General features: G+C 50.9%; 1 protein-coding gene and 1 long non-coding RNA gene across 2 annotated transcripts in view; one reads left to right on the top strand and one right to left on the bottom strand.

Moving 5' to 3' along the window:
* Positions 1-27,113, top strand: part of TRABD2B (TraB domain containing 2B) — a 247,774-nt gene that overhangs the window by 173,556 nt on the left and 47,105 nt on the right. The gene's annotated exons all lie outside the window — the stretch shown is intronic.
* LOC115837597 lies at positions 14,573-16,737 on the bottom strand. The gene is made up of 3 exons (XR_004032594.1): positions 16,587-16,737; positions 16,038-16,221; positions 14,573-15,397 (listed from the first exon to the last, which is right to left on the bottom strand). It is a non-coding gene; the product is annotated as an uncharacterized LOC115837597 (long non-coding RNA).

Below are 27,113 nucleotides of genomic sequence, written 5' to 3'. Positions count from 1 at the left end.
TGTGTGTGTGTGTTGGAGCACATCCTTAACGCCCGTCCATGCAGTTTACAACTCTGCCTTAGCCCTCACTTCCTGTTTTAAAGCCTCAAGGTTAGCAGAGGTGAGAGCTTAGAGCCTTCTCAGGTCTTTCCTGAGCATGTACATAGCTCTGGGCATTTACACAGCCCTATGCTTGCATGCAGCCTTCTAGATTCTCAGGAATATTTTGGAGATTTTCAGAGCCCCCTGTGGACATCTTATTTCCTAGCTTTTCCTTTTAAGCTTTTTGGTTAGTCTTTTGTATGATCCAGCTGTTTTCGAATGCCTCAGGCTGCTGTGATGTTCAAAAATTTGACTCTGATTGTCTGCAACAAACACCCCTGGGGAAAATGCTGTTAGCACTAAGCAAGCTTTAGGTCAGATCAGATACAGACAGCATTGAGGGTAGGATCTTCCAGAGAACCATCAGATGGGTCAAACAGTGACAGTTGTCTGGGAATGGGATTTTGAAGGAGCTCCAACCCAGTTTTTCCTTTGCCAGTGACTGCCAGGCTGCTGTTTTCACTGGGATTGCAGGTGTTGGTTTTCAAGAATACTGCAGAAGGCGTATGGGAAATAGGGCAAGTTAAAATGCCACAAAGCTTACTGTTTTTATTGAGATTTTGCTGATTAATGTTCCCTGGAATCCCGCAAGCCTTTGGTTAATTTCCAGAGTTCTGAAAAAGTTTATTCTGACCATTTTTGTCTGTGTTCTTGTTGCTTTTTGAAGGGGAGAATTTTCAGAGGTCCTTAATCCACCAGTGGTTCACTGATATCCAACTCCTTCCACTTTTGCCAGGAGGCAAGATATACAGGTGTGAAAGGGCAAGTTGGATGTAAGAGAATGCAGAAGGCAATGTCCTGAAGATCTACTAAGTGGCAAAAGGTATGGGTATAATAAGGGTCATAGAAGCCCTCAGAAGGGCGCGATTAAGGTAGATTGAAAAACAGGTAATGTTACTAGAGGCAATGAGATTCCAGATTACTCCAGCTACCAAGAGGGAAGGACTAGGCATGTCTTCACCCATCCCAGCATCTTCTGTCTCCTGACAGCGTCTTCTGCCAATGATCATTCCCCAGCCAGACCTTTGACCAGGGTCATGGTTATCTTAACTCAACCAGAGGCTACTGCCCTATCTGAGAAAGTTGGTTTTAGTTTTTAAATTTCAACCTCTTTTCAAGGCTGCACCTTTTGACCTGCTCAGCCAGGTAGGACCTGAGATTTTATCTTAACTCCACATCTTCTTCTCACGTGTGACATGTCCTTTCTCCTGCTACCTAAGAGCCCAGGGCCAGGTAAATCTGGACTCAGAATTCCTTGGCAAATCAGGAGTCAGATCAAGACTCCCTGGCTCAGAACCTCTCTGCCACCATCCCACACAGAGCCTGGGATTCCAGTCATCAAGGCTGACTACATCATTGCCTGGTCCAAGCATCTGTATTTAAATGAATTCTGATTTGCTAAAATACAAGTTTCAAGGGGTTACAAGCCTGGGAGTCATTCCTAATGAATTCTGCCACTTACCACACAATTTATATGGTCTGAATTTCTATAGCTGTAAAATAAACAGGAGGATCTTATTAAATAAGGACCCTCTGAGACTAGGAGCCTATGACTGTGACAGCCAGGTGGAGGGTCACTTTTTCAGGGAGTTGCAAAGCCTTCCCAGCTCCTCAAAGCAGAGTTAGGTGCCTTCTCAGGTCCTCACAAGCTCCCGTGCCTCCCTCTGCCCCACTCTGAGAGCCCCAAATAGCTAGTGACTATTTGCAACTGTGTCTGCCTAACCACACCAAATATAAAAAGAACAAAGAAACTACCAGATTCTTTTCTATGCCCCTAGCACCCAGCATCAGGACTTATAGACAGCAGGTGCTCAAGTAATGTTAGTCCCCACTAGTATAAAATTATTGGGACTTACTAGGGTTTCCTGATAGTCACAGTGCAGCCCTTCAGCACCTGCAGAAGACTGTGAAAGGGAGAGAGGAAGGAAGAATTATAGCCATTTAAATTTGTAAATGCTTTTGTACCTATTAGTTATCCACTAACAAATATTTGCTAAGCCCCTACTAGTCCCATGCATTTAAATCATCCCCCCAAAAGAGGATTGCTATTGTTATCCCTATTCTGCAGTTTAGGAAGCCAAGTTTCTGAGAGATGATGTGCCTCCCCTGTGGTCATGACTGGTCGGACTAGACCCACGTCTGACCTCTTTTTTTTTTTTTTGAGACGGAGTCTTGCTCTGTCACCGAGGCTGGAGTGCAGTGGCACGATCTTGGCTCACTGCAAGCTCCGCCTCCCGGGTTCACGCCATTCTCCTGCCTCAGCCTCTCGAGTAGGTGGGACTATAGGCGCCCGCCACCATGCCTGGCCAATTTTTTTTTGTATTTTTTTAGTAGAGATGGGGTTTCACCATGTTAGCCAAGATGGTCTCGATCTCCTGACCTCATGATCCACCCGCCTTGGCCTCCCAAAGTGCTGGGATTACAGGCATGAGACACTGTGCCCAGCCCGACCTCTTCTTTAAGAGTCTGACTCACGTGACTGCAGGACAAGCAGACACCAGTGATCATAAAACATAAGCTCCAGACCATAGGAGTTTTTTACTGTATCACAGTGCCTAGAACAGCACTTGGAGCACACAGTAGGTGTTCAGTAAATACTCATCTAATTGAATGAGTCTTCCAAAGTTCAAGTAAAGGATGAGCGAGGACAGACTGGAAGAAGAGGCCTGGCAAGAGGAGGAAGAGCCAGGTGCTCAGTGTGCCAGTCATCCTGCAGTAGCCCTGTGGGTGGGAACTACACAGCCAGGCCAAGGAGCATGCCAACTCACCCAGAGTCACCTAGCCAGTTTGCAACCCGCTGGTGATGTGAAAGGTTCTCTCCATCCTCCACGGCTTCGACTTTCGAATTGGAAATGTCCTTAAGACCAATTAATCCACTCTCCTCTTTTTATAAAGAGAGGGGGTAGTGATCACCCAGCATACAGCAGCTCTGCCACTGAGCTGCCATTCTTGGCACCTAAAAGTTGCCCAGAGCACACACCCCGTGTGGCCGCAAGCTCCCTGGGAGCTGACAAATGTCTGCAGATCCCGGAGGTGTATACACACACGCCTGTGAACACACAAAAGACGTTCACGCTGCGCCCGCAGCAGCAAAGGAGCCCCAGGCTCCTCTGAGTGTATTTTAAATCCATTCTGACTCCCCAGAAAGTCTGTTTTTGTTATTCATGCTGACCTTTTAAACTCCATGCAGTCTTGCATTTTTCCCGAGGCCTCAGTAGGACCTATTAATAATTCTGCTCTCCCACCGAGGCTCTGGGCTACAGCCGGCTTTCTTACGTGCTGTAAAAGCCAGTCCTCCCAACTGTTGGTGAGTTTGCCCCCGTCTCCAGACAATTAGAGGGAAAAGCATAGGCACCCCCCAGCCATGGGGATAGGAGACCAGCACACGTAGCTGCCTATACTATTCAAAGGTGAGGACAGGTGGTCCGGCGACAACCAAGGACAGAATCAGGGCACTCAAGGGCTGGGGGAATGTGGCTCAGTCGGGCCCCCTGCCTCTGGTCGCTTTCACCTTTCTCTGAGCAAACATCTCTGCAAATAAATCTCCTCTTTCTGCCTTTCTCTCTCTCTGCTGGGTTACTGCTTCAGTTTCATTAAAGACGCTGGAAACATTCTTCGGGCTCAGCTGAGATATATAATACGGAGAACAGAGATTTGCTTCATAACCCACAAACTATTAAAAATATTAGTGTCCCCCAGAGAGTCTCTCTTAAAGATTCCTTCTCCCTCTCTGCCTGCCTCTTTCTCTGGCTCACAGTGCCAACAATAATGCAGGCAGGCTGGGCTAAGCCATTTCCTTGAAAGAAAATAAAAAAGAGATAACAGGCCTTGGAGAAACCTCTCTTTGTGCCTGAATAATATCCATCATCCTATATGTCTGACTAGAGCTTTGTACTTGTCAAAGCCTCCTTTCACCACTCTTACGTTGTTTAATCCTCAAAGATGTGCAAAGCAGGGGCACATCCCTTTTGTTAGGAGGGGAAACCAAGGCCCTGGAGAATGAAGGTGGTTTGGCTTTGAGGCAGAGCTTGGACTAGAACCCAGTTTCTTCTGATTCCCAGCTTGGTGGGTTTTCTCATGCAAGTGAACTTACGAAGTCACTTCATTTCTTGGTAGCAAATGCCTGGTGCATATGCAGCCCCTGAGATCTCTCTGTCCTTACTGTCTCCCCAAGGGTCTAGAATTTAATGTTACTACAGGCAACTTGTCTTTCATGTGTTCATCAAAGATGTATTGAGGGCCATCCTCTGGGCCAGGCCCATCCTTGGGGCTGGGAACAGGGCAAGGGGTGAATGAGGGTGTGATGCTGCTGCCTTCAGGGAGGGCCCATCTGGGAGGGGGACATCCTGGGGCAAGGCAGTAAGACCCAGAAGAGCAGATGGAGAGTCAAGAGCACAGGAGGACTTCTGACTAGGCAGGAAAGGGTCTCAAGAGTAATACTTAGCTGGGAATTCTAAGGACAGATGGAATTTAGGTAGAGGGGGTCATGGAAGAGGCTTGGAGGGTGGCAGGGAAGAGAGAAGAAAGTTTAAGGCCCAGAGACCAGAGAAGGCCTAACACAAAGAAGCCCAGTATAGCCAGGCAAAACCATGGGGTGAGTAGTGACAAGAGACCAAGAGGAAGTGGCCATGGGGGCCAGTGGCCCCAGTGCTCAGTAACAAAACTGACTTTCTCCTAAGAACAGTGGGATTCGGTAAAGGACCTTTTGTGGTTGGTAATATTTTTTAGAGTGTCCTAAGTGTCATGCATGAATTTATTCATGGGAAGTCATTGGATGTGCCATAGGTGCTTGTGTTCCAATTTAAATCTTAGAACTGATGAAGAGTGAAGTGGAGGGGAGAGGATAAGGAAGGGAGGACCAGGAAAGTGGCCTGAGCATGGGAGTGGCGACAGAGAGGAGTTCTGGGTTGAAGATTTGGCAGGTAGGCTTGGGGATCTGGCAGGGAGTGGTGATGGAGAGGATGGAGTCCAGGCTGACCCCAGCCCAGGGCATCTGCTCCTGCAGATGGATGTGGATTATGCCCCCCATCGACAGCGAGGAGTCTAGCGCACGGGAGTGATACGCCAGCAGTCACTCCTAGGCTGCATAGGAGCTGAGCTGCAACCTCAGGTTCTTCAAGCTGCAGCTTCTAAACACCTGGGCTCTGCTCACAGCCTGCCCTAGCTGAGCCCCTCTCCCAGGGGAGTGGGGGTAAGTGAAGCCCCTCCAGGAACTGGCTGGAGACCACTCCTTGAAAGAAGAACTCTATGGGCAGCTCGAGGTTTGAGACACCAGCACATTCCTTCCTTCTTGTCCCCTGGGATATTTAAAATTAGCCTCTTGTAAGCATTTGAAAAGCCAAGACCAGACCCGTACTGATGTCCCAACATAAGAGACAAGTCAGGCACAGGACCTGTCTGGGGTCCCTGGGGCCAGTCATCCTCAGTTTCCTCAGCAGTAATGACCCTCCCTGCCCTCCCCACATCACAGGCTCAGGGTAGGCATCAAATGAGAGCATTGTCCTCCAGCCATGAGTCCTGCATCCGTAGCATTGGCTGATGCAGACGCACGTAGGTGTGCACAGGACAGAGGCAGGCTGTGGAGCTTGAGAGGCTCATGGGGAAGGGGGCCGGGTCATAGCCCTGCCTCTGCCACCTGTGTGCTGTGAGACCGCTCTAGGTGGCACCTGTCATGTGAGAGTCTAAAACTCCCTGATCTTTTAAGGGTTCCACTTTCTAGGATGTGGGTGTTTAATGTTGAGGCTCACCCAATGTTGCCATTGGGTTAAATTCAGTCCATCTACAATAGGAAATACCAGGGGCAGCTTCTGAGAGAGGCTGAGGATGAAGAAGCCCCTCTGGGACCCCAAATCCTGACAAGGGGCCACTTAGAGTTCCTGACCAAGGAGACTTATACCTCTGGCCTCGGCATGCTCTGGCCACAAAAGGGAATCATTTGCTGAGTATTTTTCCTTTATTATTTGTTCTACAAACCGTAGGTCATATGTTCCTCAAAGGCTGCAGCAGCTGCTGACTGAGCGGCCCTCATGCACTGTCAAATCACAGTGACTTTCTAGCACAATTAAAGGGGATGGGAAGACAGCAGGGGCAAGTGATGTGGTTGCCACTCACTCCTCCTGCCTGTACTGTCCCCCTCGCCCACATAAGGGGACGCCAGGGACTTGGTGGGGGATTTTCAGTTCAGGAGCCTGTTTGTGACGAAGGCGGGGAGTTTGGAAGACTTCAGAATTCCAAGGACCAGCCAGCAAGGGGGACAGTGCTGCCCATAGGGGTGGGACCACAGAGGGTGAGAGCTAGAATGCAGGAGCCCTAAAGAGAAGGAGGAAACATCGGCTTTCTAGGTCGCATCTACTGTGTGTGGCCCTGGACTGAGCCCTTATGCTCCCGTTTGTATGTATGTTGTTAATACCTCAGGCAGGCCTGCAAGGAAGGGCTCATTGTCCCCAGTTAACAGGAGGAAACTGAGGGTCCCAGCCTGAGGTGCCCGGGCTGAAGGGTGGCCAAGCCTTCTGACCTTGCTGGACTCCCAGCCCTTTATGCCCCCGCATCCAAGCTCACTTGACTGAGCCTTGGAGTAGCTGTCCCCAGGTGGTGGTGGCTCAGCTTGACTCAAACCTTATTTAAATCCCTTCTGTTTAAAAAGGGGGGTACCTCATTGTGGGCCAAAGTGGACTCAAACCTTGTTTAAATCCCTCCTGTTTAATAAGGGGGGTACCTCATTGTGGGCCAAAGTGTTGGTGGTTGTCCCTTGCTGGGGCCTCAGCTCCCATTCTCAGAGCAGTGACAAGTGGCTGTTCTGATTATTTTTCCCTAATAGGCCCCTTCTCAATTTGTTGTTTGTTTTCTCAGGGCTGTGGGCCTTGACCTCACCACAAACAAGACAAGTCAGGTGCTGTGAATCTGAAGGGAAGGAAATGCTTCTTTCAGGCTCTGAATCTTTTAGGAGCTCCCTTGGCCAGCTCCACCCCAAATGTTTCATGTCCCAGCAATTTAAAGGCCCTGCATGCAGAGCAGAGAGATAAGGGTCTTGCCATGGGCCACACAGACAGAGGCATTCCAACCTAGGTGGTCCCACTGCAGAGCACATGCAGATGCTGAAAATGTGCCTCTCGATTTGAGAAATCAAGCGTGTCTTCAGCACTGCCTGCAGATTTCCCTGATGCATTCATGTTTCCGGAGCCCTGAGCTGATGAGCTGGGGAATTCCCTGGCTGTCTCCTCCATTACACACCCTGTGAGCCGGAGGCTGAGTTGGGGAGCCTGCTGGGATAGATGGCATTACAGGGAGTAAAGAGTCTGGGTGGCATCCCTGGCAGCCCCAGCGAGGCCCCTGCTGCATGCTCGCCCTCCCCACCCTACAGTCACACACCCATTCATACTCAGTCCTCCATGGAGTGTGGACCCCTTGGCAGAGCCAGACTATGAGGCCCCAAAGGTTTCCCATCTTTGCCCTAGGCCCCACAGCGTGTGGGGGTCACCACAGAAATAGAACTCAAGAGTCCTGCCCCAGTACTCCCCGATGGCTTCCTAAACATCATCTTCTCCAAGGACGGCTCCCTAGGCCGGGCACGGTAGCTCACACCTGTAATCCCGACCTTTTGGGAGGCCAGGGAGGGAGGATCACTTGAGGCTAGGAGTTTGAGACCAGCCTGGGCAACATAACAAGATCACGTCTCTACTAAAAATTAAAAATTAGCCAGGCTTGATGGCACGCACCTGTAGTTCTAGCTATTCGGGAGGCTGAAGCAGGAGGATTGCTTGAGCCCAGGAGTTTGAGGCTGCAGTGAGTTATGATCATGCCTGTGCACTCCAGCCTGGGTGACAGAGTGAAATCCTGTCTCAAAAAAAACAAACAACCACCAAAAAAATGGCTCCTAGAAACATCCCTTCACCTAAGACAGTGTTTCTCAACTCTTTGTATGTTTAACATCATGGCTCCTTTTAATGCAGCTTGAGCAGTTCAAAACTGTCTTATTTATTTGAAATAAATATAAATTTTAAAATACATTATATATGTAAAATACATTATATATCACATATGTAATGATATATGATATAATTATGTTGTGAGAATTAGTGAGAACCCAGATTTGCACCCCACTTAAATATATTTCATATTAAATAAATTATATGTCATGAGCTAAACCACAACCAAACACAATGGTAAAATTAGAAATGTCCTTTCATCTAGAAAGATAGGTATTTCTCCTTTGACCACAGTTAAGTCTGTGGCTCAGCTCCAGCCCAGCCCTTCTGCCTTGATGTATGTGTGATGGATGGAGCTCACCACAGTCCCCTTCAAGCCAGTTGGGCTGCGAGACTTTCAAACTACATGCGACCTTCCAACCTCACTTGCCCAACTGCCATTGGGTAAGTAAATGTTTCCTGAGCATCTACCATCTGCCAGGCATGGGGGACCTGCATTGGTGAGCAAACAGACCTGGTCTCCATTCTGTTGAAACCTCTAACCTCTCCCTGTTGAACAGATGAGGAAACCAAAACCCAGCAAGGGTTGGCAACTTGCCCAGTTCCACACAGCAAGTTAGTGGTGGAGGCAGAACATGAACCCAGGCTCCTGACTCCCAGTCCAAGGCCTTACACACTGTTAGAGCCTCAGGGAGTTGCTTTCCCTTCCTTAAGGGTAGAACTACATGCTGGGAACTCAGCCACTTCCTCCCGGCTCAGCGCCCACCCTGAGGATTTCCTGAACCTCCTGAACTAAGGGTTGGGAGGGTGGGTGTCTTCTGAGAGTATAGACAGTGATTCTTGAAGTGAGGGCCTTTCTGGGCACCTACTCTGCACCAGGCTGGGTTTTGGGAACTGTGCCCAGGATGCTGCCCTGGCAGAGCTCAGCATTCAATCCCACAGGTAAAGAATGATGGGTGCTCAGTGCAGGTGGGTGTCAGCCAGTTGGAGGTTTGGCAGGAGGCCCTTCTAGGTGGAGGGCGTAGCTTAACAGAAGTGTGGAGGAGTAAAAGAGAATGGGGTCTTGGGGGACTCATGAGTTGTTATTTGGCTTTTCAGAACCGTGGTGTGAATGAGGGGACAGTGAATGTAAGAAGGAGGTGACAGGCTGTGGAGGATAAGGAGGCAGTGGGAGCCACATGGGGCTTTGGAGCAAGGCAGTGCAGTTGGAGTTCTGCTGTGGGAAGGTAATTCCATCAGCGGGGCTCGTGATGGACTTTGACTTTCTTTTTCTGAGCCTGACTCTCTGCATTTGCAAAATGGCTATTGTGAGAATTAGCGAGACCCCAGATTTGGAAGAGCTTTGGAAAGCACAGTGGGGCCTGCCTTTATTCCTGCTCATGTTGTCTGTGAAACAAAGACATCCAGTCCCTGCTCCTCCCACAGCCCGCTCTGTGACCTTGGCAAAGTCACCCCTCTCTCTGAGCCTGAGATCCCCCGTGGGTAAAATTGGGCTGGCGGTTCATCCTCGTCTCAGGGACTTCTGACCATGAAGAAGACAGTGCAAAGCCAGGGCTGTGCTGGCCAAGCTGGCCTCCTCCTGTGGGCAGCCGTGTGGATGTGCATATGCTGGGGGGTGCTGCCTGGCTCTGAGGGTGTGGGCTGAGCTCCCTGGGCCCTTTACAGACTATTTATGATGTGCCACTGTGGTAACTGCCCATGATTAGCAGCTCCACAGGCAGCTCTGGGCCCAGGAACAATGGAACGCAGAGGAAGGAAAGGAACTATTAAAGGGCCAGGAGCCTCAAATGTCACCCTCAATAATTCATCCTGCACCTGCCCTCAGCCTCTTGGTTGTGGGGCCTCTCTCCCACGAAGGCCTTCTCTGCCTGTGTCCTCTGCTTCCAGCAAGTTTGAGATGAGAATGAATAGGGCATGGGCTTTGAAGTCAGGTAGACATGGGTTTGAGTGCCACTTCCTCTGCCTACCAGGTGAACTGTGTGCCTGGGCCTCAGTTTCCTCATCTGTGAAGTGGGCATGTTAACTCCATCCACCCACAGGTTTGTTAGACCAGTCTGACCAGTTACAGCATGGGATGAAGGGCATATACAACACAAAGTGAGTGGTCAGTAGGTGGGCGCCAGAGTCAGGGTTGAATTTGCAGGCCGTTGAGGGGGCGCTAGTAACTCAACGTTGCTGAAAGATTCACCCCAGACCTGCCTCTGTGGAATTGGCAGGAACTGGATTTACCGATCTGTGTTGCCTAAGGAGCTCAGACACTGCCTTCTCCAAAAAAAGGACTGAGGAAAGAGGACACGAGCGAGCCTGGCTCTGTGCTGGGTGATGTCCTTATGTGTCACTGACCCTCACAGCAACCCTGTGCAGTAGATACGAGCAGCCCCCACTTCACAGTGAGGAAATCCAGGCTCAGGAAGGACGAGAGAATTGCCAACGTCCCTCTGAAGGCCAGTGACAGCGATCAGGCCTCCAGACTTGGGATACACCCATTCCCCCAGGCAGGGGACCCAAGAAGCTGTCCACATTACCAAGCACCTACAACCTTCCGAACAGAGAGAGAGCAAGGAGCCTTTGCAGGCAGCCCCCAGAAGATCCCTGTTGAGGTTGGTAGTGATTCCTGGAGCCCCTCAAATCTCACCCCTTACATGGCTACCCCACAGAAAGAGTTCTGAAGTAGGAATTGACAGGCTTTGATGCTGGGCCTTGGTTCCGCCTTGTGAAAACCCACAGGGTTAGACTAGAAGGCAGATCTTTACAGGCCTCTGCTGCCTTGCTGCTGCTGCTCTCTAACAAAGTCTCTGCCTTCCTGTTCAGCTGGGCTGAAGGCCTCTCTCTCACCACCCCATTCTCAGTCTGTAGCAAGGACGTGCCTGTCTCCTCCCCATCTGTCTGCACCTCCCCCTGCTCCGACAGCCCCAGCAAACACACATATCCATTCTCTAGAACCAGGCATGCCTACAGAGGAACAACCTTCCCCAAAGCCCCAGGCCCTAATGAGCTCCCCGTCACTAGGGGAATGCAATCAGAGGCCAGCGCCCTGGGTCAGGGAGGCCAGATGGGGCCAGAGGGGCTTGCCTCTGTAGAATGGCAGCTGGCAGAGCTCTGAAGCCTCTCCTCTTCCCCCAGAAGCCTCCAGCCCCAGTCAGTGACCCAGGCACGACCCTGCTGGGGCAGCAAGGTCCTGATTCTCACTTGGAAGTGGAATCGGAGGACCAGCCTTTCAGTGCATTTGTTCCAAGAATGTGCTGACACTGCAGCAGCTTGGCAGACTTTCTGCCGTCTGCTTCCCCCATGCAGCTACACTTTCAGTACCTCTGCTTTCCCAGCCTGCTGCAGATCTCCAGGCAAGAACCTGTGGCGTCCCAGGGGATGCATGCGCACAGCAAGACCCTGTCACACAGATGGATCTGCCAGGCTGGCCCCGTCTCTCACTTCAATGCCCTGAATGCCTCACCAGCATCATGTCCCCATCACCACTCTTAAGTTGGAGAAGGAGTCCACCCCTGGGATGAGAGGCCTTCAGGGAAGATGGCACCTTGGAGGTACTCAGATAATCCAGGAGCTGAGTGTGTGGCCAGGTGGCACTCTCTCTGTATGACAAGCTGGATGGAACCACAGCCTTCTACAAGACCACCTGGATCAGGAGTTGCTGATGCTCACAAGTGTGTTCTTATTACTGGTGTCCTGACCCTCGGCTGCTAGAACTAAAATGTAAAGGCATCTTGGGAAAGGGCAATGCTACAAATTATCATCACAACCATATATTGTGATTTAACTTGTGTTTCCTCATCTCTGAAATGGGGATAATAAGAGTAGCTACCTTATAGGATTAAAAGAGTTATTAACAAATGAAAAGCATAGTATGTATGTTATCTCCAACTTTCACAGCAACCCTGCAAGAAAGACATCCCCATTTTACAGATGAGAAAATGCCGTCAGCGAGGTCAAGGAACTGGCCAGAGTCACACAGTGATCTAGTGGCAAAGCCAGAATTTGATTCCACAGCCTGATTCTCTACCTGCCCCCCTCCCCTCATCACCACTGTGACAGGGAAGCTCAGAGCTCAACAGGCACTGTACTGAAAAGCCTGTTTGAGTCCCAAGATAGTTGAGGTAGTATCTGCACTTCACTCCAGAACCTAAAAACCAGGCAGGGGCCTAATTTCTGGGACTTAATAGATGCCCAGAATAGAAAGGTGGAGAGTTATTTCCCGAGGGTGAGCCCACAGATGTGTGGGAAGGAGGAAGAGAGCCCAGAGCAATGTGTAGTGGATCGGTCAGGCCTCGGGGGCGAGCCGAATCTCCACTGGAGGAGTGTATGTGTTTTTGTTTGTGTGTTTTTGTGTGTGTGTGTGTGTGTGTGTACGTGCACACACATGTGCCTAGGGGTCTGTATGCATCTATTTGTGTCTGTACATGAAACGTACCTTTGTGTAAGATGTCAGTGGTGTGTTTTAGAGTATATGACTGAGAGTGTGTGCATACATGTGTTTGTGCACGTCTATGTGTGAATGTCTACGAGCGAACACATTACCCAGTGCTCCAGGGGTAGGCAGTGAGGTTAATTACATTTTCTGGTTGGCTGAGAGTTAATCAGCAGTGCCTCATTGTTCCAACCCCTGTAGAATATTTTTTTCCTCAAATGTCTGCATCTGCTGCTTTTGAAGAGGGAAGATGACAGCCTAAAGGGTGTTCAAAGAGGGTGACCAGGGTTGACGGGCATCCTGGAATCCATGCTGGAGAAGGACTGGCTGACACTGGTAGTTGCTGCCCTAAATCTCTGCAGGCCTTTCCAGGATCACAGAGTGCAGACAAGTTCTAAGGGGCTACTGGGCTGGACTGAGGCAGGCAGGCAGGGTCAAGCTCAGTGTGAAAAGCATTCTAGACGTGGGAGTGGTCCAAGGACGTGGCAGGCTGCTTTGGGAATACTGTGCCCTTGACAGGCACAGCCCTGAGCATCTGCCTGTCAGGGGCATTGCCAAGGCAACTCCCACCCTGGAGAAACAATTGGGTTCCTTCCAGTCCTGATATCTGGGGCTACTCATTTCTGCTCCCACAGCCAAGTCCTATAGTTGAGTCGGACTCCTGTGGGCCCCTACCATTCCTCAAACAGTCCTGGGATTTCTTTTTTTTTTTTTTTTTTTTTTTTTTTTTTGAGAAGGAGTCTCGCTTTTTAACCCAGGCTGAGTGCAGTGGCGCGATCTCGGCTCACTGCAGGCTCCGCCCCCCCGTGGTTCACGCCATTCTCCTGCCTCAGCCTCCCGCGTAGCTGGGACTACAGGCGCCCGCCACCTCGCCCGGCTAATTTTTTTTGTATTTTTAATAGAGACGGGGTTTCACCGTTTTAGCCAGGATGGTCTCGATCTCCTGACCTCGTGATCCGCCCTCCTCGGCCTCCCAAAGTGCTGGGATTACAGGCGTGAGCCACCGCGCCCGGCCCTAATCCTGGGATTTCTTATATCCATTTTTTCAAATGAGAACATGGAACACTCAGAGAGGTGAATTGATTGGCCATGTTCAGGGGGACTTGAACCCAGGGCCTCTGACTGCTAATATGTTTCTCTGTCCACCTCTCAAGACTCCATAGCACAGAGCCTTATACAGAACAGCCACTGGTGGGTAGCCACTGACTGGCTTGCTGCTTCTGTAGCACCATCATGTGAAAATGATGCCCTGGCATTTCTGGAACACTACTGGGAGAAACAGGAGGCCCTTTCAGCTCAGAGGGTGACAGCCTGTGCTCATGTTGCAGGGAACAGTCTGCAAGACAGCATCAAGGGGAGGGGAACCCAGACAGGGGCACCATCACAATACACAGATGCCCGGAGGATGCAAGGACAGTGGGTGTCCAAAGGTCCAGGAGGAAGGAAAGAACTCTTTGAGGTCAGAACTTCCTGCTACTACCCAAGTGACCTTGGCAATTTGTTCGACCTCTCTGAGCCGTAGTCTTATTATTTTAAAAGCTGAAATAATAATTCCTTCATGGATTATGGGAAGAGTAAGTAAGATTTTGTGTGTGTGTGTGTGTGTGTGTGTGTGAAGTTCTCAGTATTGAATAAATGGTATCTGTTGCCTTAACGTTGCTATTCCCACCTATTGACGGAGGATGGACATGAGACCAGCAGGGGAAGGTGGGCCCTTGAGTCACAGGACACAGGGTGCTGGAAGCAATGAGGGCATAGGGCTGGCTGGGGAAAAAAGCAAGGTGGGAAAGGATGCCTTGGCAGCCAGGGGCCTAGCCGTGCCCACCGCTGCTGACCTCACTGAGAGCTTCCACTTCTTCTTTTTAGGGGCACTTTCCTGGTACCTCACCAAACTTGGGGTAGGCCATGCCCAGGCATATCCCACGGTCTGTCTAAACATGTATTCTCATGCTGTGTGACCTTGGACAGGCCCCTGCCCCTCTCTGAGCTTTTCTGTAAAGTAAGCAATTTCACTTGCTGTGTAAGCACCGCCCTGCCTTCTCCCTAGGCACCAGCACCCTGCTGCTGAAAGGATGGGACTGGACTTACATAGGAGGGCCTGGGACTGGTAACTGGTAATAAAAGGCCACACAGTTCATTGATTTGTTCACACGACATTTATTGAGTGCATTTTATGTGCTGGGGCTGGAGATACATTAATGAACAAAACAAACATTCCTGCCCTCATGGAAGGAGGGTCTTACCTTCCTGTGGAAGGTGATGTGATAAACAATAAACATGATAAGTGAGGAACTAACATAGTGTGTTAGAAGGTGGTCAGTGCTACGTGCTGTGGAGAGTATGACAGAGTGTGGAGGTGGGAGTGCCTGGGAGGGGGTTAACATTAAAGTCAAGGGTCTGAGTGGACCTTATTGAGAAAGTGAGGGCAAGTGGGGCAGATTTGTTTTTCGCAGATTCATGCAGAAGGTGCCAGCCACAGGTGTTCCTCTCCTGTGGAAATTTACCCCAGTGCCTCTGGTCTGCGTCCTATATTGGATGCAACTGTATCGGATTCCACCTCTGTTTCCCCAGAATCCAGTGCAGGGTTCAGTCCGAATACGTGCTCAGAATTGTCTATCTAAGGATTACTCCACACTGGCCTGGACCTGGGATAGGGCAGCCTTATTGCCCTTGTTCTCTCAAGTGGGAAATCCTTCCTGGCACCGCCCATCTTCAGAGGGAGTATCAGCCCATCCAGGCCCAGACCCCACAAGGCCATACCAAGGGGCGACAGTCCTTGCTGTGTTCATTGCCGTGTCCACACCAGGCCCCAAATTCCATCTGCCGCCAAATTCCAGGGCTGGAAATAATGAGGCAAATTGTCCCTCACCGCTGATTAACTTTCAAGTTGCTCTGCTAAACTGGGTGCAGCTGAAGTTTTAGCAAGTCTCCCGGGGACCTCAGGCGGCTTCGGTTTCAGCCTTGTAAAGATCTGTTAAAGATCCAATCAAAATAAATAAAATCAGATCCAGGAAAGCAATGTGTTTGTGACTGCAGACCAAACACTCAGGATATTCAAGTGCCCCGCTTTTCCAGGGGATTCCTTACACTCCACTGGCATGGGCCGTGATCCTCCTGCCCTGGAGCGACTGGAGGGAAAAGTGCTGGAGAGTCCCATCCCTGGGGCTAACTGCAGAGCGGAATCCTGTCCCTGTGAGCCTGCAGGGTGGCCGCTGGCCCTGTGCCCTAGCCCTGCTAGATTGTATTGGAGGCTAAACACCAGCACCCTGAGATGCCTTATCACACTGAGTCCTCCCCACAACAGGCTTGTCAGCGCTGGGATGGTTTATACATTTTAAAAATAATGTCTCTAGACAATAATCATACATTTTTTAAAAATTAGAAAGAATGAAAAGCCCAGGCCCTGGAAACATAAGGTCTAACCACAGAATCAGAAACTCTAAATCGGGAGATGCCAGAAGCCACAGAATGTGAGTGATGGACTTGTGAGCTGTTCACGTCAAAGGCATCGGAGCCACAGCGAGACAACCCAGAGGACGCGAAATCCCAGCACTTCAATACCAAACTGTCTGCCCACCAGGTGTCATTCAAACTGCTCTCATTCCACCCACCTGTGATTCTGGACACCTGGTGAAGCAAGTTAAAGGCCACAGCGAGGCTGGAGAGAGGAGCACTCTTTCCTCTCCCTGGTGAGGGGCTGCCTCCTGCCTGGCCAGCCACCCCTTCCGGTTCCACGTGCACCCTGCCCTGGAATTAATGACTGGCTGATGCTTCCACTGGAACTCTTCATCAGACCTTGGAAGAGAAATCAAAGGTGTTTGAGAGGAAAGTCATGTGTAATACCAAGAACCATCTCCCGGCTCCTAACTTTCAGAGGAACCAGCAGGGAAGGTACTGAAGTCCGTGCAGTTGGACACTGGTGCCCCAAGAGCATTGGACAAACTATTAGATATCATTGTGAACACCCCACTCCTGTCGGAGATGGCAAAACAGGTCCCAAGAAGGAGAAGAAGGACTCGGGGTTACTCAGGGGACCAGGTGAGTGGCATGTTTGGGAACCAAGCCCTGCTGTCCCCACTCCCCCTCCTGGCCAGCTGACTTCCAAGAGCTGTGTGTACCCTGGGCTGGTGGGCACCACGTCCCCATTTGCCAAGCCTCACCCAGAGTCCAAGCCAGAGGCCAACCAGGGCCTCCCAGCCCTCCATCCCATGGGTGCCAGGCCGTGCTGGGCAGGCCTGGGGCAGAGCCGGTCCCCAGCAGCGCCCGCCCGCCTGGCCGCCCCCTGAAGCCGGCTGAAAGGCCCCCTTATGCGCAGCCCTGCCTCGCCGCTGCGGCACACAGCCCCGCTCTCTTACCTCATAAACGGCTAATTTGTTACATATTTTCTGACGCTGTAAATGGGAGAACAAAGACCTTTTCTCTCTCATATTTTCGTTCAATTATGTTTGTGGGGGAACCTGATCCCCTTCAAAGGGGGGTGGAGGAGCTGGGGTGGAAGCCTCCCAGGCTTGCTGACCTCCCTGGCCTGCTCCTGGGCCCACAGCCGCTGACAGCGGCTCAGGACAGCTCCGGTCTGGGTGTGGCTGGGGATGGTGGGAGTCTGGCCACAAGAGAGAGCAGTGAGGCCTCCTTGCATGTCCTGCGAGGAGCCCATGAAGGGACTGGGCCCTCATCCCTAGAGGAGCACATGCCAGTCCCGGGAGCAGGCTGGGTGGAGTTGGGCTCCCCCAGCAGAGATGAAGCCTCCTGGGGACATATTTCAGGATCAGAGAAGGAAGGTCCTCTTCACGGCCGACATCCATGCCCCGAGAGGGCATGGAGCAGCCAGGCAGGTGATGAGCTCCCTGTCACTACACTGACAAGTCCCTCCCTGTAGCTGAGGCATGTTCCCTAAGGAGATGAGGTGGGAGCTGGAGGTAGAGGGAAGGGGAGGTATTTTGAAAAGGGAGGTCCCACAGCTGAGGACCCCTGGACGCACCGTTTCAGGGCCCCCTAATCCCGAGGTTCTGTTGCTTTTGCCCTGGCTTCACACTGGGAACCCAGATGGGAGTGCTCTGGCTCACATCTGGGTTCCCAGTGTGCTCCTTCCATCCTCTTTTGAGAAAGCACACTGACTGGTTTTGAACACTGGCTCTCCTGGATCCAGGAGCTGGGGCAGGGTTGTTGGGGGGGATGGAAAACATGGCCTCTGGAGGCCGCTCCTGTAGGAATGGCTGCTCAAGGATATCTCTCTAACAGCTGGCACACCAGCCACTCCTCCCCTCCTTCCTTCCTTCCCACTTCCTTCCTCCATTCCCTTTTTCCCTTTAGTGAGTGGCTACAAATGGCAGGTCCTGGACTAGGTACTGGGATACGAGAATGAGTAAAGCTGACATAGCCCCACTCTCGTTATGTCTGCAGAGAAGTCGGTAGATGACTGTTTGGCACATGGCTAAAATTGCTAGACTATTTTCATTCATCCACCACTTACTTGCTGTGTGACCTCAGGAAAGTCACTTAACCTCTCTGTGCCTCCTTTGTCTCACCTGTAAAATAGGGATAAAATTGAGAACCACCTCACAGAGTTGGCAGGATTTGAATGAAATACTTGTGACAAACTTCACATACTCCCTGTCATGGAACAAATGATTAACCTCATAAGTATATAAAGACAAACCATTATAGGTACTCTGAATAAAGAGTCCAGGGTGTAGGAGAGCTTCAAACAGGGGCCCCTGAGTGGATTTGGGGGATCAGGGAAGGAGTGTGCAGGAGGTGGTGCTTGAGCAACTGTCTGAAATATTAGAAGTTAAGGAGGCAAAGGGGAGAGATGATGGGAAGGGCATACCAGGCAGAAGGACCAGCATGTGCAAAGGTCCTGAAGCAGGAAACAAATTGCACATTCAAAAAAACTATATGGGCAGCACATGAAGGCAGTAAAAACCCAAAGCAAGGAGGTCAGGGAGCAGGAGGAGTCCAGGGAGACAGACGGGTCCCTGCCAAGTACTTCCGAGAGTCCATGTTGAGGAAGTTCTTGGTTATTCCCAGGGCAGAGGGGTGCCATGGGGAATTTAAGCCTGGGAGTGCCATGGTCTCACCCACACACAGCATCCCCTTTCCCCATTAGGCCAGAACCAGTGGGCCCTACCTCAGGTCAGGACTGCTCAGGATTCAAGATGCAGCCCAGACCCCGGGCCCCAGGGCCTGAGATCACTGTGTGCATGCCCTCCAGCAGCACGGAGAAGTAAAAGTAAAAGAGAGTGGAAAGGGGTGAGGTTGAAGACACAAAAACAGCCAGACCAGATCACAAAGGGCCTGGCAAGTCAGTCTAAGACCAGACCATGGAGAATGATTGATGGGGCTCCTTGGTGTCAGGAAGGAGGAAACCAAGTCCCATTAATCTCAGTCTCCCCAGGACCCCCGCACAGCACCTGGCCAAGAACAAACACACACGCTTGTTACGTGTGTGAATATAAGTCTATGGTTCGGTCTCTTGATGGCTGGGATAACATAAAGCACAGCCCACACTCCTGACTCTATCTCTATCTCTATCTCTATCTCTATCTCTCTATCTATCTCTGTCACCATCTCTATCTCTCTCGCCCACACATATGTGCACACACATTCTTACACAACCCTCAGTCACTTGGAGCCCCAGACACTCCAGGTTGAAAGAAGCTCTGGCCTGCAGCTGTGCTTCCCGTTGCAGGAGCTCACACAAGAGGAAGACAAATATAGGCTGGAGCAGAAGGGAAGGCCGTCTTAGAGGAGGTGAGCTTCCAGGTAGAGCAGGATGGATGCTTGGGCTGTGGACAAGTGGTGGCCAGCAGGGACCCCTGTTTCTGACCTGTTGGGTCCCTGGTGGCAGATCCATGCTGGAATGCCTGCATGAGCCTGAGGCTCCTTGAGAAGATGCTGGGCAGGGACCTAAAAGGCTGGAGCAGTCCTCCCTCTGCCCAAGGTGGATCCTGGAAGCAGACTGGCCCCTTTAACCTGCTCCTTCGAGGGCCCCTGTCTGCTCTCATCGCCTCACACACAGCCCGCCCTCCCAGGTCAGACCTGCACAACAAGGAGGCCTTGGATAGCCCTGAGTATTTCCCATCTGCAGTGTAAGCAGATCTGTGCTCATCCAGAATGTGTCTGACTTCTCTGTGTTCTTTTCCCAAGACCCAGGCTCAGATTTCAGTTTCACATTCTTTTGCCTTGGGTCTAAAAACATTTTCCCCTTCTGTGGCAGGGGGAAGGAGGGGATAAGGGGCATAGGAGACCCGAGCTGCCCAAATGAAGCAGACCGATCCCTCGTTCCCGCCTTAGTCTGCATCCCCTGGCTTGCTGTGTGACCTTGGGCACTTTGCAGCCCTCTCTGGGGCTCAGTGTTCTCTCTGCACAATGCGAAGCCCCATGCAGAATCTAAGGACCCTCCCTTGCCTGACGGTCTCTTGCAGTGCCAGAGTCTCCAGCGTTCCCACCCTGTTGCCAGGAAGTGTCTCCTGTGACTTCAGACAGGCAAAAAGCAGGAGAAGTTGGCACTGCATTTTAGTTTTGTCTGTGAGGCCAAGTTCTGCGCAGCCGTCTCCTTTGATGCACCCTGGGAGGAGTGTCTGTTCCCTGGACTGTCAGCACCACAGAGTCCCAGGCCGGTCCCACGCAGTCTTCTTTTCTTCCGGCCATTCTGGGTCTCATCTGCCTTTGTCCAACTGCTCCCTCAAGTGGGGCTCAAGGATTCCTAAAAGGGAAGGGAGTGGGGAGGGCCCAGACTCAAAAGTCGGGGAAGGAGAGAGGGGGCAGTGATGGGCAATAGGAAAGCCTCAGAGCCTGAGTTGGAGAGTTCTAAAACATGCAAGCCAGGAAAGATTTGGAATTCTAATCTATCCCTCCCTTCCTCCGTGCCTCCCCAAAGCCCCTGGGGCCCAAATGGGGCCTTCTCACCTCTCCTTGTCCAGAGCCAAGAATGTCTCCTGCTACAGTCAGTGTTCCTCAAAGCCTTTCTCCACGCAGCAGCCAGGGGCAGCTTCTAAAGAGAAAGCCTGATGATCACTCCTCCTTAATAAATTCAGTGGCATCCCATTGTCCGTAAAGTCTGAGCTCCAGATCCACCTCAACTCCCTGCTCTGGATCTATCCCATGTCCACCTCCACCAGCCACAGGCTGCACTCCAGCCCCTGCCATCACTGACACGGCCCTGAACACGCCAGCTTCACCGCAGCCCCCATTCCTCTGCATGGGCTGTTGACACTGCCTGAAATTCCTTTTCTTTCCCTTCTCTGTGGCAAATGTGTGTCCTCACAGGGGATTGCTGCAGAGCCAGAGCCACCTCCTTTGGGAATCCTGTTTGTGGTCCCCCCCATTTGCTGGACTCTCACAGCACTTTGTCCATCCCTTAGCCCCAGCCTTAATGAATGTTACTTGATCTTGTCGCAAGTCTTCCTGGAACTTCCTCCCTTGCTCCACCCTGCCTTTGAGCTTGTCAAGGAGGGATAGGGTACTGATTTGGTCCCATGGCCTTGGCACCCAGCACAGAGCCTAGCACTAGTCCATACTGAAGACTGAAGAGAGAACGGAAATCTCATCCACAGATGCAGAATTCCAGCCTCTCTTCAGAACACCTCCTGCAGCTGGGACCCACCCCAGTGCTTAGAGAACAGAAATTTCTTAAAGTGTGTGTGTGGGTGTGGGTGTGTGTCCTAAGGAAGGGTAATATTGCTTTACAAGGTTTTTAGAATGCTAGTCTCAAGGAGGCAGGACAAATATACACCCCACTTGGCAGATGGGTAAGCTGAGACGCAGCAAAGAGAAGAGTCCGCCCCAAAGAGCCAGAATAAGAACTTCACACAGCCTGCATGTAGCAGGTCCTAGGTTTGAAACTGGGTCAGATTTCTGCCCTTCCAGCTGCTGTTTGTCTCTGAAGGCTTGGTAACCGGTGGCTTAGCAGACAAACGGAGAGGCATGTTACAATTTCTCTCACCAGTATTGAGCACTCCCAGACTCAACTCCTCTCCTTCCACCCCTGGCCACCTAGAGGTGCCCCCTCCAATCCGGTCCTCCTTGGCTACTGCCCAGGACCAAGGAAGAGCAGAGGTCCCCATACTGCTGGAAGGCCTGTGAGACCCCCTCCCTCCTCTGCAAATTGGTAATTGCTATGTGGTCAGACCAGAGGAATTAGAGGGGCCCTCTAGGAATTTCATACTGATTTTGCAAATGAAAATGGAGACTTGCCTTTTGAAGTTTAGGCAGCTGTGTCAGCAGGGCAGGTCTGAGACAGCAGGAAGAATAAAAATGACATGCTTCGAACCAATGGAAGCAGCTGCTTAATAACACAAACAGTGATAATGGTAACCAAGGATACCGCTGACTGATCGCCTCCCGTGTAGACCATTATCCCTCCATGGGCCTCAGTCAGCTCATCTCTGATTTCCCATCCATTCCAGCCTCCACAGTTGACTTGTCCACTGTCTGGAGATCAGGTAGACAGGGTCATGTATGCTGCTCGGGTTGAGTGCATGGTCCATGGCATGAGATTGAAGACCCTCCACTACTGGATGTCTTCCAGCCCTGACTGCTGGCTCATCCTTAAACACACCATGCTCCTCCATATCCTTCTGCAGTTAACACTTTCTTTTTCTTTCTTTCTTTGTTTTTTTCTTTTGAGACAGAATCTCACTCTGTTGCCCAGGCTGCAGTATAGTGGTAAGATCATAGCTCACTGCAGCCTTGAACTCCTGGCCTCAAGCAATCCTCTCACCTTAGCCTGCTGAGTGGCTGGGACTACAGGCACGTGACACCATGTCTGGCTCTTTGTTGTTGTTGTTGTTGTTAGAGATGGGGTCTCCCTGTGTTTCCCAGGCCTGTCTCAAACTTCTGGCCTTACGTGATCCTCCTGCCTCAGCCCCCCAAAGTGCTGGGATTACAGATGTGAGCCATCACGCACAGCCTGCGGTGAACACTTTCCTTCTCAATGCTACTCATCTTCGCAGCCCAGCTGAAGCCTGTGATTCCCTCAACGACTCCCAGGCTGGGTCAGAAACCCCCTCTGAGGCCCCCAACCTCTGTGTTTTACCATTAACTTACCACATTATAATTACCTGTTCCTTCTGTCATCTCCTCCATCACCTTGAAGTTGCTCAAAGTTTTATAATTGAGGATAAGTTGGTGTAGGCGATTCTCTGGGACTTTCCAATATGTTTTATTATTTTCCTCTATGGACAGAGTGTGTTCAGTTTACGAAATCAAAGGTAGTTACTGAAGGATAGAAATAGAAGATTCACAGCAGAAGCAGAGAGAGCTTGATGCATTAAGCCTGGGCAGAGTCGAGGCCCTGGGTATGGAGCCCCATCACTGGGGAACAAGGGATGCCACTTACTGCTCTGAGCCTTGGATTTTCAATAATGCTATCCTCACAGGGTTCTGAAGAAAAATAAATGAGCCTCCACATGTAAAGTATTTGGAAACACAGACTGTTGAAATCATGGGATGGTAGGTGTAATGTTCTGAAATGTTGGGCTCCTGGAATAGGTCTTCCAGAGCTAGGAGGTACTCCCACACCCTCCTGTTTCAGAGGAATCCTGTGGCCCAGAGAGTGGGTCCCACAGCTGGTCTGGGTCAGAGCCCACAGCACCAGCATATGCATCTCTGAGCTCCCTTGGGCTTAGCTGTACTGAAGGCTAAAATCCAAGGGATCCCTTTGCCCTCCAACAGGGCAGACCCCACATAAACTCCTTTCCTGGAGACCCCAAGCCTCTGGACCAGCCCCAGCCAGTCCAAACCATCAGCCTCCCTACCCACCCAGCAGAATGCTAATCTCATCATGTGGGTGGCTCCGGATTTATGAGCATTTCCTGGCATGACTTGAAGGACAGAGGAGAAACACTAGGATCTTTAAGGGTGGTCTTTGGGTGGAGAAACTAAGCATTCAGAGAAAAGAAGGAAAGAAAGCTAGGGTGAGTCAGGCTTCCCGATGCCCGCCCAGGAAAGCACTGAGAGCTCAGCCAGCCCACTGCAAGGCAGATGGAGGTGTGGGCAGCACCACCAGGTCCAGGGGGCAGGCGACAGCTGTACTAGAGGCCAAGTCCATGCTTCTTGGGTTGTGGCTGGGCACTGGATGGGCGATGGGGGGATGGTGAGGGGAAGGGAGGAGGGCAGAGCTGCCTTCATCTTTAGTTGGACCTCCCCGCTTCACCCCTGCCTCGCTAGATTCCATTATCAACATAGCTCCCCCCGCATTCTTCTGCCCAGACTCCCTGTGACTTCCCATCTCAGCAGGAAGCCACAGGCCTTCAAAGACCACAGGGCTCTACAGGCCCTGCCCACCACCCACCTCACTATGACCTCTCTCCCTTGTGCTGGAAATTCTCCACTTTCCTCTCCAGATCCACTTTCTGCTCTCCCTGCCCTGCCCTGTGCATGAGCTGACGCAGCATCACCTGGGCTCCCACCTTGTCCTCCCTGGCAGGAGATGGGCAGGCAGAAGGGAAAGGGAGTTGAATATTTCTTACCTCCACCCACCCTTCTCCTCCTTCCCTGGCGTTGCCGTGGTCCAGGCCATGCTCAGCCATAATTGTGCTCCCTTTCAAGCCTGTGGCTGTGCCGGGTCCAGGTCGCTGCTCCCTCTCTTCCCCTAAAGGTTTAGGGAAAGGTAAGCTTCCCCCTGCAGCTACTCCCTGCTGCCTCGCTATGGCCTGCCCACACCTTCGTGAATATTCTGACAATCACTGCTCTTCAGTCACTCTTTCAGCTGAACTTACTTCTTTGGAACTCATCTCACTGGCAGTGTGCCACCTGGTTGCTGTTGGGTCCCTGCCTATCACAGGTCCATTGCCTCACTCCCCCTTGCTCATGCATCTCCAGCCACATTGGCTGCAAATCTATCAGGCCTGCTCTGCGTCAGGGCCTTTGCCCTTACTGTTCCCTCTTCTCTCTGATATCCACATGGCTCCCTCCCTCATCTTCAGACCTTTTCTCAAATGTCGCCTCTCATTGCAGCCTTACCTGGACAGCTTATCTAAAATGGGTGGGGGCGGGGGCAGGGGGTGATGGCACGAACTTGTTGTCCTAGTTTATTGGGAGGCAGGAGGATCGCTTGAGTCCGGGAGACTCAGGCTGCAGCAAGCAGAGATTGCACCACTGCACTCTAGCTTCGACAACAGAGCAGGGCCCCAACTCTGAAAAAAATTAATAATAATAAAATACCAACTCCCAACACACACACATACACACACACACACACACACACACCCCCCCTATATTCCTCTTTGCCTCATTTTCTCCATAGCAACTATCACTCTCCAACATGCTGAATGGTTTACTTCTTGTTTCTTTATGGTCAGCTTTCTCCTACTGGAATGAAAGCTCCTTTAGGGTAGGGATCTTTATTTGCAGCGTTCACTCCTGTACCTCCAGGGCCTGGAACAGCATCTGCTCCATAAGTGCTCAATAAATATTTGTTCAATGAATGTATAAATTAGTTCTTTTCAAAGGTGAGTAAACCAAGACCCAGAGAAGGAAAATAATTCACCCAGAGGTTCGTAGTGAAGAGTCCAGTGGTGACTAGATCCCTGGTCCGTGCTCCCAGCCCAGAGCCAGTCCCCAGCTCCAGGAAATCTTGTGTTTATTTGGATGCCTGCTGTTCAGTAGCCCAGTGTCCGGAGACAGGATTCAGTGCTGGAGGCCTAGGAGACTCAGAATACTGAACAGGAAGCAGGGAGGTAGTCGGCATGGCTTTGGTGCTGCCGATGGGGCAAGGAGAATAAATAAATAAATCTCAGCCAGAGCCTGGCAGGCTCTAACCTTTGAAGAAATGTCCCCCAGGCCGGAGAAGGCTTCCTGTGAAGCGAGCTGTCCTCCACCCCTACCCAGTGCTGAGAGATGATTTGGGCCCAGGGTCCAGCAGGCGCAGCTCCTCCCAGCTCTGCACCGTGGGAGGTACTGGCTTCTGGCAGGGAGCTGCTCAGGGTGGGGGTCCTGTGACGGGCGACTCACTTGGCTTTCCATTCACTTATTCATCCTACAAGCATTCCTCAAGCATCTGCTATGTGTGTATTGGGCACTGCACTCTGGGAACGTAGTCAAGACGAAGACAGAGGATTTGCCTGCCCTCAGAGCTTCATCCTCAAGCAGGAAGGATGAGTGTTAGTAATAAAATGGGGAATACCTGGCCTGGGAAGTGTCAGGTGCTTTGGGGGCACTTAGCAGGGGACCTGTGCAGTCCATGGCTCAGAGAAGTTCTCCTGAGGGAAGGAGCCTCTACAGCCAGGTGCAAAGGGGAGTGTGAACTGGTAGATGGAGAGAGGTTTCCAGACAGAGGACATGTGCAGGGAGCAAGGTTTCATCAGCCTGGGCAGTGAAAACAGACTGGGGAGGCCATGAACCAGGCGAGGTTACCTTGGCAAGGGCGACCTCTTTCTTACTCTCATATGGCGGCTCTGACAGTGCGCCACAGCTAAAGTTCTAACACCCCCTCTCCTTCCCAGCTGACAGCTCGGAACCTGGGCCTCAAAGACTGGCGCCTACTTGTCTCTTCATGTCTGTACTTCCTACCAGCTGGTTGAGTGGAGGCGGCTTGGTGGGCCAGGCCCAGGAACAGCAGAAAGAACCCAGACCTGCCAGCTGGACCTGAGTTTGAATCCTAGCTCGTTAGTTCTTTAATGTGGGACCTTATGCAAGTGACTTTACCCTCCTCAAGGCCTCTGTTTCCTTGTTTGTCATATGGAAATAGTCCTTATCTGAAAGAGTTATGGTGTGAGATGGTTTCCTAGCATCTTTACCATGCTCCATGTAATTGGGGGCATGCTCATTAACCCTAACCTTGTCTCCCATCACTGTCTTCCATGTTGGCTCCGCTTCAGCCACGCTGGCCTCTGCTTCTCCTCACATGTGTACAGGGCCTTTGCACCTGCTGATTCCCCTTCCTTCATCACTCCTCATGCGATTAACTGCTTTATTTTTTTCTATAACATATTCTGTATTAGTTCTCCAGAAAAACAGAACCAGTAGAATATATGTATGTGTGTATGTATCTCTGTAAATATATATATAGGTACATACATTTTATACACACACACACACACACACACACACACAGTGTTGGTGGTGTTGGTAGGTAAGTCTAAAATTTGCAGGGCAGGCCAGCAGGCTGGAAATCTAGGGAAGAGTTGATGCTGCAGTTCAAGTCCAAAAGCAGTCTGCTGGTAGAATTCCTTGTTCTTTGACAAGGTCAAATTTTTTCTAATAAGGCCTTCAACTGAGCAGATGAGGCCCACCTTCATTATGGAGGGTAATCTGCATTTCAAAGTCTACTGATTTAAATATGAGTCTCATCTAAGAAGTAGCTTCACAGAAGCATCTAAAAAAAGTTTGACCAAATATCTGGATGGCGTAGCCTAACCAAGTTGACACATAAAATTAACCATCACAAGTTCACCCCTTGTCAGTTGGGCTCCCATACACATCTTAAACCATACTGAATCTCCAAATAAGGACAATAACATGGCCATAGTTCCACCTAACATGATGCAGCTATCCTGCACACACCAAAAATGCTCTGTTTCTTTCCCCAGAAGAGGATACAAAGTCTTTGGGTGACATTGACTCTTCTTGATATCCTGTACCTTAAATACTATGATGTAAAGCTAACAATACCTAAATACTATAAGTCAATATATCTTATGTTATATGATAAAGGGATGAGAGGGAAGAAAGCAAATATATTTGAG

This window comes from Nomascus leucogenys, chromosome 12 (assembly GCF_006542625.1).
Source record: "Nomascus leucogenys isolate Asia chromosome 12, Asia_NLE_v1, whole genome shotgun sequence".
Classification (NCBI taxonomy): domain Eukaryota; kingdom Metazoa; phylum Chordata; class Mammalia; order Primates; family Hylobatidae; genus Nomascus; species Nomascus leucogenys.
This window is presented reverse-complemented; position numbering and strand designations above follow the sequence as displayed.